Here is a 16486-nt window from a genome sequence, read left to right as displayed (position 1 = left end):
TCTATCTATCTATCTATCTATCTATCTATCTATCTATCTATCTATCTTTATCACCTTACCTCTAGATCCCAGCCCTCTCTCTCCTCTTTTCTCAGTCCCACCCTCTCATTCATCCCAGAGAAGGGGAGTTCCCCTGTTGGTACCAATCTGCTCTGGTATTTCAAGTGACAGCAAGACTAAGCACATCCCATCCTACCTGGGAGAAACAAGGCAGCCCTGCTAGGGGAAAGTGACCCAGCTGCAGGTAACAGGGTCAAAGACAGCCTCTCCTCCTACTGTTAGGGAACCCACACGATGACCAGGCTGCACATCTGCTACATATGTGTAGGGGGGTCTAGGTCCAGTCCACGCGTGCTCTTTGATTTTTCGTTCAATCTCTGTGAGCCCCCATGGACCCACATTAGATTACCCTGTAAGTCTTCTTGACCCCTCTGAATCCTTCTATTTTTGAAGGATATTTAATCACATTGTGAACCCCAAAATTGTGAACTCCAAAATTGTGGTTTTTCTTTGCTGTTGTTGAGCCCTGCCATACACCTTTAATCCAAGAGATTCTTATAAACAGGACAAAATAAAGTTTACCCTAGGTCAGGAAGCAGAGCAAGAAACCAGTTGACAGGGATTAATGTCTAGGAGGGAGTTTGGGATGAGGGGTATTTAATACAGCCTGGAGAAAAAGAAAGGGCTTTTTGAGCCCCTTTGGGATTTATCTCTCTGGCTTTAGCTTGGGTCTTGGGATTTTGAGCCTTTTTTCCTCCTGGGCTGTCAGCCGAGATAGTGAGTGTTTTGGATTTTTCCATCCAGACCTGAGCTGAGAAGGAAGGTCAGTTGGGTCCTTTCACTGCCTTTCTGAGGTAGCAGATTTTTACCCCAGCATCAGGCAACTAAGTTTTTATTGGTAAAATAGAACGGTTAGGATTTTCCTTTCTTTTTTTTTTATTATTGTTTTTAATTTGTTTTGTCTTTTGTTTTTATTTTTTAATATAATTTTTTATTTATTGAAATTTATTCAGTTTGTATCCCAGCTGCAGCCCCACTCTCATTCCCTCCCAGTCCCTCCATCCCTCCCTCCCTTGCTCATCTCCTCCAATGCCCCTTCCCCAGTCCACTGATAAGGGAAGCCCTCCTCCCCTTCCATCAGACCCTAGCTTATCAGGTCTCAGCAGGACTGTCTGCAATGTCCTCCTTTGTGGCCTAGCAAGGTTGCTCCTCCCTTCAGAGGTGGGGGAGGAGAGGTCAAAGAGACAGCCACTGAGTTCATGTCAGAGACAATCCCTGTTTCCCTTACTAGGAAATCCACTTGGATACTGAGTCACTTGAGTTTTTGACCTTAGCCATTTTGACTGGTATAATATGGAATCAGATTCATTTTGATTTACGTTTCTCTGATGGCTAAGGACACTGAGCATTTCTTTAAGTGTTTCTCCTTCATTTGAGATTACTCTGTTGAGAATTCTGTTTAGCTCTGTACCTCACTTTATTGGGTTATTTGGTTTGTTGGAGTTTAATTTTGGAGATTCTTATATATTTTGGATATTAACCTTCTGTCAGATGCAGCGTTGTTAATTTTGTATTCAGCCACTTTGCTGAAGGTGTTTATCAGCTGTAGGAGTTCCTGATATAATTTAGGGGGTCACTTGTGTATACTATCATATCATCTGGAAATAGGGATACTTTGACTTCTTACTTTCTAATTTGTATCCCCTTGATCTCCCTTAGTTGTCTTATTATGTCTTAGAATGTCAAATATTATGTCGAACAGAAATGGAGAGCGCTGGCAGTATTGTTTTGTTCCTAATTTTTGTGGAACTGCTCTCAGCTTCTATCTATCTAACTTGATTTTGGCTATTGGCTTGCTGTATATTGCCTTTATTGTGTTTGGGTGTGTTTCTTGTATCCCTCATCTCTCTCATAAAAGGGTGTTGAATTTTTGAAGGGGTTTTCAGTATCTAGTGAGAAGATGAGGGGGCTTCTTCCTTTCAGTTTGTTAATATGGTGGATTACATTGATAAATTTCTGTATAGTGAACCATCCTTCCATCCCTGTGATGAAGCATACTTGATTGTGGTAGATAATATCTTTGATGTGTTCTTGGATTCAACTTATATTTCATTCATAAGGAACACTGGTCTGAAATGCTCTTTCTTTGTTGGAACTTTGTGAGGTTTAGGTACCAAGGTGACTGTGGCCTCATAGAATGAGTTTGGCATTGTTCCTTCTATTTTGTAGAATAGTTTGAGGTATATTGGTGTTAATTCTTTGTTGCAAATCTAGTAGAATTCTACACTAAGACCATCTGACCCTGGAATTATTTTTCTGAGAGACTTTTAATTACCGTTTCTATTTCCTTAGGGGTTATAGGATTATTTGAATAGTTTATCTGATCTTGATTTAGCTTTGGTAAGTCATGTATATCTAGCAATTTGTCCATTTTGCTTAAATTCTCCAATTGTGTGGAATACAAGTTTTTGTAGTAAGACCTAATGATTCTCTGAATATCCTAGGTGTCCATTGTTATGTCCTCTTATTCATTTCTGATTTTGCTAATTTGGATACTCTCTCTGTCTTTTAGTTAGTTTGACTAAGGGTATGTCTATCTTGTTGATTTACTCGAAGAACCATCTCTTTTTAAAATTTATTTATTTACTACAGTTTATTCACTTTGTATCCTGGCTGTAGCCCCTCCTTCCTTTCCTCTCAGTCTTGCTCTCCCTCCCTTTCCTCTCCCTGTGCCATTCCCCTAGTCTCCTTAACCTGTTTAATTGTATTTTCTTGTATTTCTTTAATAGGTTTGTTCGTTTCCTCTGTAAATGAACATCTATCATCTTGGTAAGACTGGATTTGAGTTCATTTTCTTGTGCTTTTGTTGTGTTAGGGTATCCAGGACTGTCTGTGGTAGAATGCCTGTGTTCTTCAGGTGCTATGTTGCTTTTGCTCTTGTTGTTTAGGTTCTTATGCTGTCCTTTAGCATTCTGGTTGTCTATGAATGTTCAAGTTTGATGCTGGAGTGTCCAGGTTGGTAAATTGGGGGTGGTGGTGCTGTATCAAGCTGGATGAAAATGGAACATTCTGCTTCATGACTGTGGTGAGTAATGCTAGAAGAAGCTGGAATATCAGTCTTGGTGACTACAGTCACCACCAAAAATGGGGGTCAGAGGGACAGTGAGCAGCTTAAGGAAGCTGAACTTGTCCCAGGTTGTGGGTGGAAGAGGAACTTAGAGAAGGGAAGCTCAGGGAAGGTAACTGTTTGTTCTGCCTGTGGAATCCACTTTCTTAATTCTTAGCCAGCCCTGCTTCTTTCGCCATGTCTAATAAATTTTGATATTTTAAATTATATAACAATGAAAACCAAATGAGAAAAGTCAAAGCTCATTATATCACATTAATAAGTATAATTTAAAAATATTAATATTATTTATTTAAATATTGTGAATATAAATAGGTAACAGGTGTAAAATTCATCTTTAAATTCCAATTATTTATAAAACATAAGGAGTTTAATGATGAGTGAAATATCAAGTAATTTTGAAAATCTCTTACATCTTGTCCAATACGATTTGAATGTGTTTCATCTCAGTAACAACAGAAACACATTACATTTTTTCCTCAGTGTTTATTTACTGAATTTCAAAGCTGATTATTGTTAAAATCTGAGTATATAACTCTGGGAACTAGATGGTTTGAATGATGGCATGAATAGGTTATACAGCTTTGATGGTTAATGTCACTTGCAGAGATTAGCTAGATCTAGATACACTTGATTAAGAGCCCCTGCGAGGGATAATCTCGATCAAATTAGTTGTAAGGGTTTCCCCAGTCTAAATATGGATTGAACCTTCTAATGGCAGCCTAGACAAAATAGAAGAAGAAAATCTTTGTGTCCTTTTTCTCTCTCTCACACAGAAACACACACATACTAGAAAACAAACAAATCAGAATAGAACAAATGATAACAAGCCCATCTCTCCCATATTTATGAAGACAAGCAACTCTTCAACTCTCCACCTGACTGTTGGCTCATGAACTGAGCCATTCCTGAATTCTGAGCAGCTGTTGACCTACCCGGGTCATATGACATGAGCCAGTCTGAGAAACTACATATCTATGTTCAGAATTGCATGCAATATATATGTGTGTGTGTGTGTGTGTGTGTGTGTGTGTGTGTGTGTGTGTGTGTCTAGAGAGAGAGAGATTTATTTTTATGTCTCGGTATCTGTCTGTCCTTGTAGAGATGAAAGACCAAAAGATTAAAAATCAGCAGTTATTATTAAAGTTTAAAGCCTGAACTAGCTGGGTGAGGTCCAGGAATGCCCTGAGGAGAAGAACCTCCTTACAGCATTCTTTCCCCACCTACTAGAGATACAGTTGCTAGGAAACTGGCCCATCCCCCTAGGGAGGGACACCAGATCATTAATGGTCTGGGGACCTTCCTATAGCCAATCAATTCAAAATGTAGCATTTTGACCAATAGATGCTTGCCAGGCAGGAATCGCCCCTGCCTTGGGCATGCTGGGAGGGACCAGAATCTTTAAATCACTCAAGTAACCTGAGCACAGGGCTCTCTTCTCTCACCACTTTGTTTGTGGGGGTGTGTGAGAAACAGCTGCAGCTTGTAATTTACAATAAAAAGAACCTCATGTATTTACAGCCGAGTCTGTTTATTCCTGGTCTTTTGGAGTTTGTGAACTGGGCAGAACAAAGACAGTTGTCTTTTTATCAGGTGTTGTAACAGTTTGTTGTGCTGCTGTGGTGGATATGTGTGACCTTCCCAGTCCTGGAAATCAGGCCAATATGAGGGCAAAGGGGAGTTGGACCAAAATGACAACTCTGGGACCAGCATCTTGAAGGCTGTTCAACTGTATTTAGAATAAAGGAGGGTTAGAAGTTTGGGGAGTGGTTAGGGATATCCTGGATAGGTAAGATCTTGACTGGAGGACTAAAGTACTGAGAAGCCTCATTTACATGGAAAGGCATCCCAGGAATTTCAGGTTCTTGCTCTTCCTATCCAGAGTCAGTGAGCTGGACTTGTAAATTCCCTAACTAGGAGACTTTCCTCAGGTAGAGGGTGTGGAGCTGAAAAAGGGTAGTTCCCCATTTTGCACAGAGCTCAAGGCTTTCCAGTCGTGGTGAACTGCAGCCTTAGCAGCAAGAGTTCCAGACAGAGCTGACCAGACTCCAGAAGTGTTTGGAGATTTTGATTAGAAGTACTCAAAGATTTATCAGGGTTTTGAGCTTTTGTTATGGGATCCTGAAAGACAGAAGTGCTGTAGAAAATATGAAAAATAGAGATCCAGCTTGTGAAGTTTCAGAGGAAAACAAAAGGTTTCTGATCCTCTCATGTGATATATTTCAAGAATTTGTGATTACTGGTCAGCTAGGGTAAGAGAAATCGCTCGGATCCAACTGGGCCAAGATTGCGTCTCAAGCTCAGTATTGATACTGGCAATGTGTAAGAATCTGGTACAGGTACTGAATGTATTTAAAAAAAGAAAGAAAGACTGAGAAGGTCATCAAGAGTGGTTGTGGCGTGGCATTGTTAGCAGGGTTGCAGTTTCCTGATCTGAGGATACATCTGTAGGCAAAACTGAAACCTTTCCTGTAGTAGAGATCCTAGGATATTGAAATTGCCAGGACCATGTGATATTTATCAAGAAAATCATGGATTTGGGGCTCAATTTGTATGCATTCTTTTGTACTTTTTCTTCTGTGAAGAAAATGTTTCTTCACATCAAAATCATTTTGATAATAAAATAGCTAAAATGTAAATTTTCCTGACTTTCAGGTAACACTGTGGTTTAATTAAGTGGAGAGGTTTGCCTAAGACTTTCAATAAAAGTTTGGTAATAAAGCATATATATTATTTTGTTATCTTGTTATATGTAATTTTCAAAGCACTATGTCTGACTCCCTCCCGAAAATCATCAGTCTTTGGAACTAGACCATAGGTCACCAATTCCAGGATTAAAAAACAAAAACAAAACAACAAAAACTTAAAGTTCCCTTACCAAGGAATAGCCTGAGGACAACCGAAAAAATGGGAAGGTGTCTTATCTCAGGGTGAGGCATCCTGGGCAGCCCACTGACCTAAGATTCCTAAAGTCTACAGGTAGCTAGCCCAATGTAGTTATGCTAGCCAATCACTTTGTAACAAGCTTGCCATTGCTGAATGTCATTCAGTCATGTAACTGCTAAGCTGGGAATTCTGGGTTCTTGCTCAAACCCCAAATAAAAACCCTGCCACGCAGCTGCTCTGCGATCTCTTCTCTGATCCACTGCATTGGTGACAGTGGAGAGTCAGAGCTTAAGCCAGACTAAAGCTGTTTGCTCTTGTATACATGGTCTGGCTTCTGGTTGTCTTTGGGGACCTTAAGCTCTGGGCATAACAGTTTGTGGTTAGCTTTGCATTGTCACAGAGGCACTGTGCCGGCACTATCTTCCAAACCCAATAACTGACATCCCCATGAGATCAGCTGTGCATACTTTTAAAGAGAAATGATAAGTACTTGATCAATCAATCAATCAATCAATATACAAGAAAAATAAAATAACTGCCAAGCTTACTGATTTTGTATTCATTCGTTGCAGGAAGAGATGGACAGGGTCATTGGTTCCTTACAAGAATATCTACCGACTCTTCCCAACCTAACAAATAATTCTGCCCTACTTGCATAAGGTCTAGTAGCTTTAGTGGAAATAAGAAAAAAATATAAATATAAAATACACACACACACACACACACACACACAGACACACACATGATTAAAAGGACCAAGTAGCAGAACCTCAACCAAAATGCTTGTGGGAAGGCAATTGTCAATACTGTGTAAAGAATTTCCAGTGTGAAGCTCCCAGGATGCCTGTACTAGCAATTTATCACCTACACTCTGTAAATAAGCCTTAAAATCTATATTAGAAAGAGTATCATTGCTTAATCCAGCAATTTATTAAGTTGTAGCTGAAGTAGTAAAACTAACTTTAATGCATTCTACAAACCAGATCACTTTATTAAGATATCACTTATTAAAAAGAAGCTTATTTACTGCAAACACAATTATAAGTTTTCATATGACAGATGTTAAAGTTTTAGAAACTGATTCCAGTCCTTATCAGTTTTCTGACTGGGAAATTAAGAAATTATGCTAACATATCATTTAAGATGAAATCAATTAGAAATTTTAAGGCTGGCTCTACAAGTGTTAATGGTGACAGATAACAGTAAGTAGATAGAGTAAAGAAACAAAGTAATTTCTTAGAGTGCATCCATCACTTTTGGTTAGAAAATATCTAAAAGTCTGATTATCATAGACATATATTAAATGTTTGATAATTACATATTTGAATGTGTATTCCCCATTTCCTTTAGCTCTTAAGTTTTTTACTTATTAGTTATACATGTGTGAAAATGTAACTGTGCATTTTACATTCTTTAAATATTATTTTTTATTTGCATTTGTATCTTTTACATTTCCCCAAGAAAGCAAAATCAAAAACAAAATAAGATAATCTGTTTCATATATAGTACTATTTTAGAGGTAATTATCTATCGACATAGTTAAGCCATGACTAGAGAGATGGCTAAGCCTTCAAAGTCACTTCCTTCACTTCAATGAGAGTCAAGGTTTAGATCCTACACTCATGTTACCCACACACCTGGAGCCTCCATCCTATAATACTAGAGACAGGAAGATGGCTGAGCTTGCTCGATTCTAGCCTGGATGAGACCTGAGACTTGAACCATAGGATCAGCGGGAAAACCTGGGTCAATGGCACATGCAAAGAGTGCCATAGAATAGCACATCCAACATCCTTACATTCCCGTGAATATGCACAGGCAAACACATCTGCGCACACAGATGTTAAAACACCCATAAACACACACACACACACACACACACACACAGATCGAAAGAGAGAGAGAAAGAGAGAGAAGTATCTTTAAAAACTGACCTAAAAATACAGAGGATTTCTAGAAAAACATATTTTGTAAACTTTCTTTTGTGATTTTATTTATGGGCCCCTGTAGTGAGTAGCCGTGTGGCACACAGGAAGGACACAAATTCCCAAAATACTTTACATAGTCAGGCTGAATTTTTAAAAATGGGAAAATAGAGGAAAAGTGGGTAGTGTCTAGTTTCCCTGATTTTTCCAATTATTAATTCATGTGTGTTAGAGAGTTTTTTTGTGACAATTGGTGTGGATTATAAATACAACAAAAACAGACTAGTGACTATTGAATTGAACACACTGAAGTAAAAGAGGCGGTACTGATAAAGGTAAGTGTGGAGTAAGAAATAAAGATGACAGAAAGAATGGACATACAAGAGCCTTATCATCAATGTGTGTATTTCTACACATACATGGTTAATATTCTTTAATGTTAGTACTGTGTATTTATCGTAGAATTAATAATTCTGTCTTCATGCTTTTCTGCTATCCCTTCTAGTACCTGTCTGGGGAGAGGTCAAACATTCATTTGAGGAACAGCCAATGGGTTCTGAAATTTTAACCTGCTAAGAAACATTCATATTCTGAGAACTTGAAATCTCACCCCAAGGTGTAGTTTAAGGGCAATAGTTAGATTTATGTGCTTGTGGATTTCTCTGAATGTATCACCGAGGCATAATACACTTTACAAAGGCCTGTAATGGTTCCAAATGCTGGTGTTATGTGTAGCTCCGGGTCATATTTTCTATTACAGGAGATGTGAGCGCATAAAAGCCGCATTACATAGCACATCAATAATATGGGCTTTGTCTTATCTTACAGAAGTTTTCAATTTGAAATGTGGCTCCTCTTCTGTTGTGAGGAAACTTGAAAAGTTCGCAGTACTTTCTGCCTCCACTATCCTCGTTGTACTCAATCTATTTTAGGTTGAGCTTCAGGCATGTGGGAGAGCTATGGACAGATGTGGGAAGCAGCTCAAGGAGAAGTGAGGGAGGCAGGCACCGAGCTCGCTGCTGCTGATAAACTATGGGCAGATTCTGGTATTATTTTGCTAAGAGGTACAATGAATAGAAACATTGATTTTGACTACAAAATAATAAAATAATTTTTCAAGATCCTTCTTAGCTTAACTTCTCAGACACCATATTTTAATGACAATTTCTATGAGCACTGCCAAATAGCATACTTTATGGACTACTTAATTCACATTGGGAAGAAAACTAAAAACAAAGGAAAGAAATTTGTTTTAGCTATCTTTTTTATTATACCTTTCTGTGAATACTGCCTTATGAATTATTTATACAGGCTCTATTTTTCCTGCTGGTCTCACTATCCAATCATTTTGAATAATATTAATTCTGATTGATGTTATATGTTTTTTTTTTTACTGATTCAGCAAAAGTTCTCTATTAGTGTGGCAGCTGCTGGTTAACAATATTAGTACTAATTAATGTTAATAATTGAGAGACTATCCCCTGTACTCAATAACATGAATTACTTATTAATGAGCTCCAAACAATGAAGTAAAGTTGTATTAGAAGGAAATAAAAATGAAATAATAGGAAAGAACAAGAAAATTCAGTGTCATCTTTATGTGATTCAATATTACCGTCTGAAAACAAGAACATATTGAAAATAGTTTGTGAATAAGTTTATCTCTGAGTATCATTAGGAATTTGCAAGATTTGTTTATTTTTACAATGTGAGGATTATAAATAAAGATCAATTAAATAATAATTTACAAATTTAATGTATTTCTTGAAACATACACATAGCCTTCATATGTTACAATACCCCAAAATGTGAAGAAGTACATTAACCTCTACAAGCTACTGTTCTTTGTAATGGCCTAGCTAAAAATAATACCAATATAACTCATAAATACTATTTTTATAATAAAATTAGTTATTATCCAATAATCAGCTCTGTGATATCACTCTAGAAACAATAGAACACTCACTGATACTTACCATTTAGAATCTAGTGTTTACCTACAACCCCTACTCAGATGTAGCCCATGGCAGCTCAGTATCCAAGTAGGTACTCTAGTAAGGGAAACAGGGACTGTCTCTTACTTGAACTCAATGGCTAGCCTTTGACCACCTCCCCTGGATGGGGGAACATCCTTGCCAGGCCACAGAGGAGACAATGCAGCCAGTTCAGATGTGATCAGATAACCTAGGGTCAGATGAAAGAGGAGGAGGACCTCCCCTATCTGTCGACTTGGAGAGGGGCATAGGAGGAGATGAGAGAGGAAGGGTGGGGTTGGGAGGGGAGAGAAGAGGGGACTACAGCTGGGATACAAAGTGAATACTCTGTAATTAATATATAAATAAAAAAAGTTCAATGAAGTCTGAAGAGAGATGAGGTGGGTATCAAGATGAGGACTGGTTCCAGCTTTCGACTTTGAACAATAATATATTCTTTCTGTGTGCCTCTGATCAGATGATAATAACTCATTGGAAAGAGATTAAGCTGGCTTCTTCATCTCAGATCTCCACCTTCAAAAAGACAAGATAGAACTTAAGGTTGTGTGATAAGAAAACATAGCTAGGTCAAGAAAGAAAATACAAAGAGTATTTTATTGTAAAAATCTACATTTAAAAAGAATAATATTAGAAAATAGATCAGGAATCTTTTTTTTTTTTTGAGAGGAAAGGGATGAGGTGGAAAACAGGAGTCAGATTGAATAAAATCATAAAATACTATAAAAATATCAATGGAACGAATAATGTTGGACACTGAATATGGCTAATACAAACTTCAGAACAACAAGAGAAATATCTTTGTTTGATCTCATACTATATGTGGTGGTGTTGTGGCATCCTGAGCTACTCCTACCGCAATAGACAGGGTGCTTAGGCAGCATTAACCCTGTTCACAGAAGTTTTTTCATAAGGGAGGTTTGTGTTACCTGTGACTTCCAGGGCTCATTAAAGATGACAGCTGGTGGACATGTTCAATAGTTCAAAAGATTATAACAACTGCAAAAACATCATTCTTTTCCAAGATGATGATGTTATGTGCCTCCTAACTAAAGTTGAAGATGGTTCTTCATTCCTGAAATGATCATGAATTACAAACTTTAACTATAATCTAAGAATGTAGTTGGACTTTAACCAATCCCTGAATAACAACCTTACTTCCCATGCTTAGAAACAAACAACACATTAGGACAGATGGAGAACAAATTTTGAGTTTTATTGGTATGGAAAAAGTGAACAAATGAGAAAAGGACATGGATTAGAAATACAGCCAAACTAATTTGAGAACATCGCTTAGTGTAGACCAAGTTATTTACTCAGTCACCAGAAGTGGACAAGGGCAGTCTGCTCCAGAGATCACTGCCAGTGTGTTAAGCTCACCACACGGCTGAGGAAGCCAGCCAGAACAGTCTCCATAAGGCAGAACTGCTCGAGTGGGGAGCTCTTCCAAAGTCATTAGTCACATAATTCCATTCTTCCGAGAGAAGGACTAAGTGGGAACCTGGAAAGGGGTGAGGGTGAGCAGTAATACAGCAGATATCCCTGCGAATAAGGTGAGGAACGGGATGAGTACGGGCCTTCAGGGCAGTGATACATAGTCCAGTGTAGGCAAGGAGACAGCAGAGCAGTACCTGCCTAGGGTAGTCCACCAGTCGGCTACTGAGGGGGTGCCTCGCCTGCTGTTGAAAGAAAGCCCCTGCTTTCCTAAAGCAGCTTACTTCAAAAAGCCTCCTCCTTAACAGATATAGCCCCTCCCGCCAAACATAAGTGTTTACGTTTCACCTCTCAATATGGGTAGTTATCTGATAAACTTTAGCTTAGTTATAATTCCTGTATAATAACATACGTTTTTTCAGATATGCTGCGATATCCCAATTCATGCTGTGATAGTTTTATTGTCAACTTGCCACAACCTAGAAGCACCTGAGTAGAGAGTTTCAGCTGAAGAACTGTTTTGGGTGCCTTAAAAGATCTACAAAAATTCACATCAGCATGGGCTCACCTTATGACAGGGCATGGAAGAAGGAGGATTATTTTGCATTGTCTTTTCTTTAACCTGTTATTCCCTGTGTGACCTTGTGACCTCCCAGTTCGCTACTGAGTTGATTTACAGGTACCGTTGATGATGCTTTCGGTTGCTTTACTAATATCAGGACCAAACTTTCCAGTCTTCCTTCCATCTTTTTGAAGGACAAGAGGATCTACAGGAACTTTCCAGGGTTTTGCTGCCAGACTGGTGCTATTGAGGTATCTGTCCTCCTGGACTGAGCAACTGCTAGGTTGCCAGCCTTCCGATGTCTGAGATAATAGCTGCCAAATTATCTAAAAATGGTATGATTTAATGAATTATATGTAAAAATACATAATTATATGATAAATGAAAAGTCATCTCTTTGGTTCTTTTTCTTTACACAACACTGACAAATACACAAGCATATAATTGTAATAATCAAATTAAAAGGGTATTCAATATTTTCATAACCAGAAATATTCTAACCCTTTTTCTTGTAGTTATTTTGAAAATTATGGGAAACTCTTTTTAATCATTTCCACTTTAAAATCCCAGAACTTATTTTTCTTGTATAATTTTGTATCTATAAAGAGGAATGCTATTTTTGAAAACAGTATGGGGATTTCTAAAAAGAAAAGATATATATATATATATATATATATATATATATATACATACACACACAAGTGTACAACAGTTCCACAAATAGATATATACTCAAAGAAGAAAAATATTAACATCCAGGAGACATCTACAGTTCCACATACACTGAAACTCTCTTCACAATAAATAAAATATTGAATTAAATAAAATATACATAAACGTATTAATTAATGAAGAAAATGTTCTCATTAAATGCCCTCAGTGAAGGAAACAGTCTTCCCCAGGGAAAAGCAGACCTAATTGGTTGTCTAATACCATGGTCATCCCCAAAACCATATGTACAAGTCATACTAACCAGGCTGAGCAATTTGTACTTATGTGTCTAGAAGTCTATATGTTTACACACATATATAAGTAACAACCAGAAAGAGGAAAAAAATGCCATGAATTTGAAAGCTTGAAGGCAAGGAAAGGAGAAATGGAATAATTACATTATAATATTAAAATTTAAAATAGAAGGAAAATCTGTAATTGAGGTATCATAAGTGATGCTCGTGGATATCATGTTATCTGAAATCAGACACAGACAAATGTTGACTATTACATGCTCGCATATGTGAAGAGACCAAAAAAGGACAGAGCCAGTTTATTTTAAACATACACTACTCTGTTGACCTTCCTACGTTCTCCCTCTTTCTGTCTCTTCTCTCTTGTTTTCTTTCCACTAACTCTTTTCCCTTGACCTGTAATTCATTTTATATCTTCCAGTCATTGTGTTCATTTGTTCTATAATTTAAACCCTCCACTTCATCCAGCCCATACATCCTCAGATATTCTCATCTTAGCCCTATCCACAATGATTGTAAAACTAGAAGTTCATTTTATCTGAAGAGCCTGCTTTGTGTTTTTTTCTTAGAAAGAAAACTTTCCTCATACAAAGAGACATTGTAGCAATATTGTTATAGGGAATGACTCTGCATACCTCAATTACCCGAGCTGCTTCATCTGTCATAACCGATGGCATGTGTACGACATGAAGTTTGGTTCATGCTTCTTTTCTATTGCTTACCGAACAAACAAAAGAAAACCAACAAACAGAACAAAGTTATGGAAGATAACACAGCAGCTGAGAGTGAAAGTACACCTGAGTTAACGTGTCAAGAATAAACAGGAGGCACACCTAAGAACTGTTATCACAAACTATTCTCATGAAATATTACAAGTAACGTTAAAAATAAAACTTAATACAATACACAATTTGACCAGAAGAGTGAATATTGTCAAGGTCAGAAATAATGACTGATGACATTATGAAATACATTAGAATAGTTTTCTTTCAGATTATCTTTAGAGTAGGGTAGTGAATCCTAGATTTTAACAGCCTGCTATGAATTGATTTAATGTGAATCTGGACTTTTTCCAGGTAGAAAGAGGCATAACTAATGTGAAGTTATTTTCTTCAGCTAAATATTCCATTGTTACTTATCCTACGTTTCATTGTAGCACTGATTATGAGAACACTCAGAGTACTATCACCTTTTATCACGATGTAAATTTTTCAGCAGTGCCAATAATTACGTTTTCATTTCTTGGTTGAGTTTATTTTCTTAGTTCCTGTACAAACATATGTGCAGTATTTTAAAAATTTAATCTCTTTAGAGAAAATAACTGGACTCTTACTCCTCTTATTTTTTCAATAATTTCCCTAGGGAGAAAATAAAATATGCCCTTACCTATTAGAATAATAAAACATGGTCACATATAAATAATTTATTTTTTCAGAATAAATTTTAATATTTTAGCAAAATATTCATTTTATTTTGCAAAGGTTAGTAAATATATGTCACTAAAAACTAAGGACTGCCTTTTTCAGTGTAGTAATTTCTTACTCTTTAATTGGAAACATACTAGAAAGATGTTCTGGTTAGTTTTAAAAGTAATATACTCCTTTATGATTCACTTTCTTGAGAGTCTGTTTCTAATGAAATCTGAGTGGTAAACTGAGTTATCCCAGACCTACATGCCTATATAGTAAGCATTTAAAATAAAAAGCATATGAATGCTGTATAAAATCAGGGGAATTTTCCAAAGCAAAATGATCTACAAGTGAATAAGAATTTTATGTAAGAAGTAGGAAATAGTAAGATCTGGAGAGGACAGGAACTCCACAAGGAGAGCAACAGAACAAGAAAATTTGAACACAGGGGTCTTCCCAGAGACTCATACTCCAACCAAGGACCATGCATGGAGATAACCTAGAACCCCTGCACCGATGTAGCCCATGGCAGTTTAGTGTCCACGTGGGTTCCATAGTAATGGGAAGAGGGACTGCCTCTGACATGAACTGATAGGCCTGCTCTTTGATCACCTCCCCCTGAGGGGAGAGCAGCCTTACCAGCCCACAGAAGATGACAAAGCACTTTCAGCCATCTTTCCGCGCCGTCACTATGGTGCGCATGAATGTCCTGGCAGATGCTCTCAAAGTATCAACAATGCTGAGAAGAGAGGCAAACGCCAGGTCCTCATCAGGCCATGCTCCAAAGTCATCATTCGGTTCCTAACTGTGATGGTGAAGCACGGTTACATTGGTGAATTTGAGATCATTGATAATCACAGAGCTGGGAAAATTGTTGTGAACCTCACAGGCAGGTTGAACAAGTGTGGAGTGATCAGCCCTAGATTTGATGTGCAACTCAAAGACCTAGAAAAATGGCAGAACAATCTGCTCCCATCCTGTCAGTTTGGCTTCATTGTACTGACAACCTCAGCTGGCATCATGGACCATGAAGAAGCAAGATGAAAACACACAGGAGGGAAAATCCTGGGATTTTTTTTTCTAGAAATGTAAAGCATAAATAAAAAGCCTATGGAAAAAAAAAAGAAGATGACAAGGCAGCCACTTCTGATGAGATCTGATAGACTAAGATCAGAAGGAAGGAGAGGAGGACCTCCCCTATCAGTGTACTTGGGGAAGGGTTTAGTGAAGAAGGGGGTGGGCGGGTGGGATCTGGAGGGGAGGAGGGGGAGGGAGGGGTTTATGGGGGGATACAAAATGAATAAAAGTGTAATTAATAAAAATAAAAATTAAAATTAAATTAAAAAAAGAATATAAGTTTTCTCATGGTAAGAACTTTTCACTACTTTTTACTATATATACTTATGCCAGCTAAAAGTCTTAAAACTTTGAAGACACTAAATAAATTTCATTTGACCATCTTTTTTTCAGTAATTTTAGGTGTAAAATATAATATAACTCAGGGATAAAAAGTGTGCATAATGCTATGCCATTTAATATGATCACTGTTATTTCCGATGAACTCCAGTTTAAAAAAATAACTATGACATTGAAATATAATAAAATCACATACAAGAAAGCTATGCATTTGTAGTGGAGTGTATCTCATATAAGACATAGTAATAAAAATCATATGCAATCCACGTGTGGTGGTGTACTCTGGTAGGATTTGCTGAAACAGGTAGATGTAGAGGTTTCACCGGTTCGAGGTTAGCTTTGGCAACACATTTCCTAGGCAGGTGGTCATGACACACACCTTTAATACTAGCAATTGTCAGGCTTAGGAAGGCAGAACTCTGTGAGTTCAAGGCCATCTTGGTCTGCAGAGCAAGTTCCAGGACAGCCAAGGCTACACAGTAAAAACACGGCCCCCCCCAAAAAAATAATTATATGGACATACATTTTTTTCTGTCTTTTTCATTGTTTTAATGCTCAAATAAGTAATAAAAGTTATCATCTTTTAAATCAAATTGACTGTAAAGTATTAACTTTGGAGATGGCTTGATATAACATGTTAAAAACAAAAGAATTATGCAATTATAAGTCTATAAATAATTGCATGAATATGGAGTTGGTGTAAATTCATCTAGTACACACTGTGTTGGGATGGAAAACTTTGAACAATCCAGAACCAATTCAAGAAATATC

At 37.5% G+C, this 16486-nt stretch overlaps 1 pseudogene; it reads left to right on the top strand.

Annotated features, from left to right (window-relative positions):
* The first annotated feature begins 14990 nt into the window (after positions 1–14990).
* On the top strand, positions 14991–15403 carry LOC129678868 (40S ribosomal protein S15a-like; annotated as a pseudogene).
* The last annotated feature ends 1083 nt before the right edge of the window (positions 15404–16486 follow it).

This window comes from Psammomys obesus, unplaced genomic scaffold (genome assembly GCF_907164565.1).
Source record: "Psammomys obesus unplaced genomic scaffold, mPsaObe1.curated_primary_1811, whole genome shotgun sequence".
NCBI classification, from domain to species: domain Eukaryota; kingdom Metazoa; phylum Chordata; class Mammalia; order Rodentia; family Muridae; genus Psammomys; species Psammomys obesus.
Note: the sequence above shows the minus strand (reverse complement) of the source record. Positions and strands in the feature narration are given on the sequence as shown.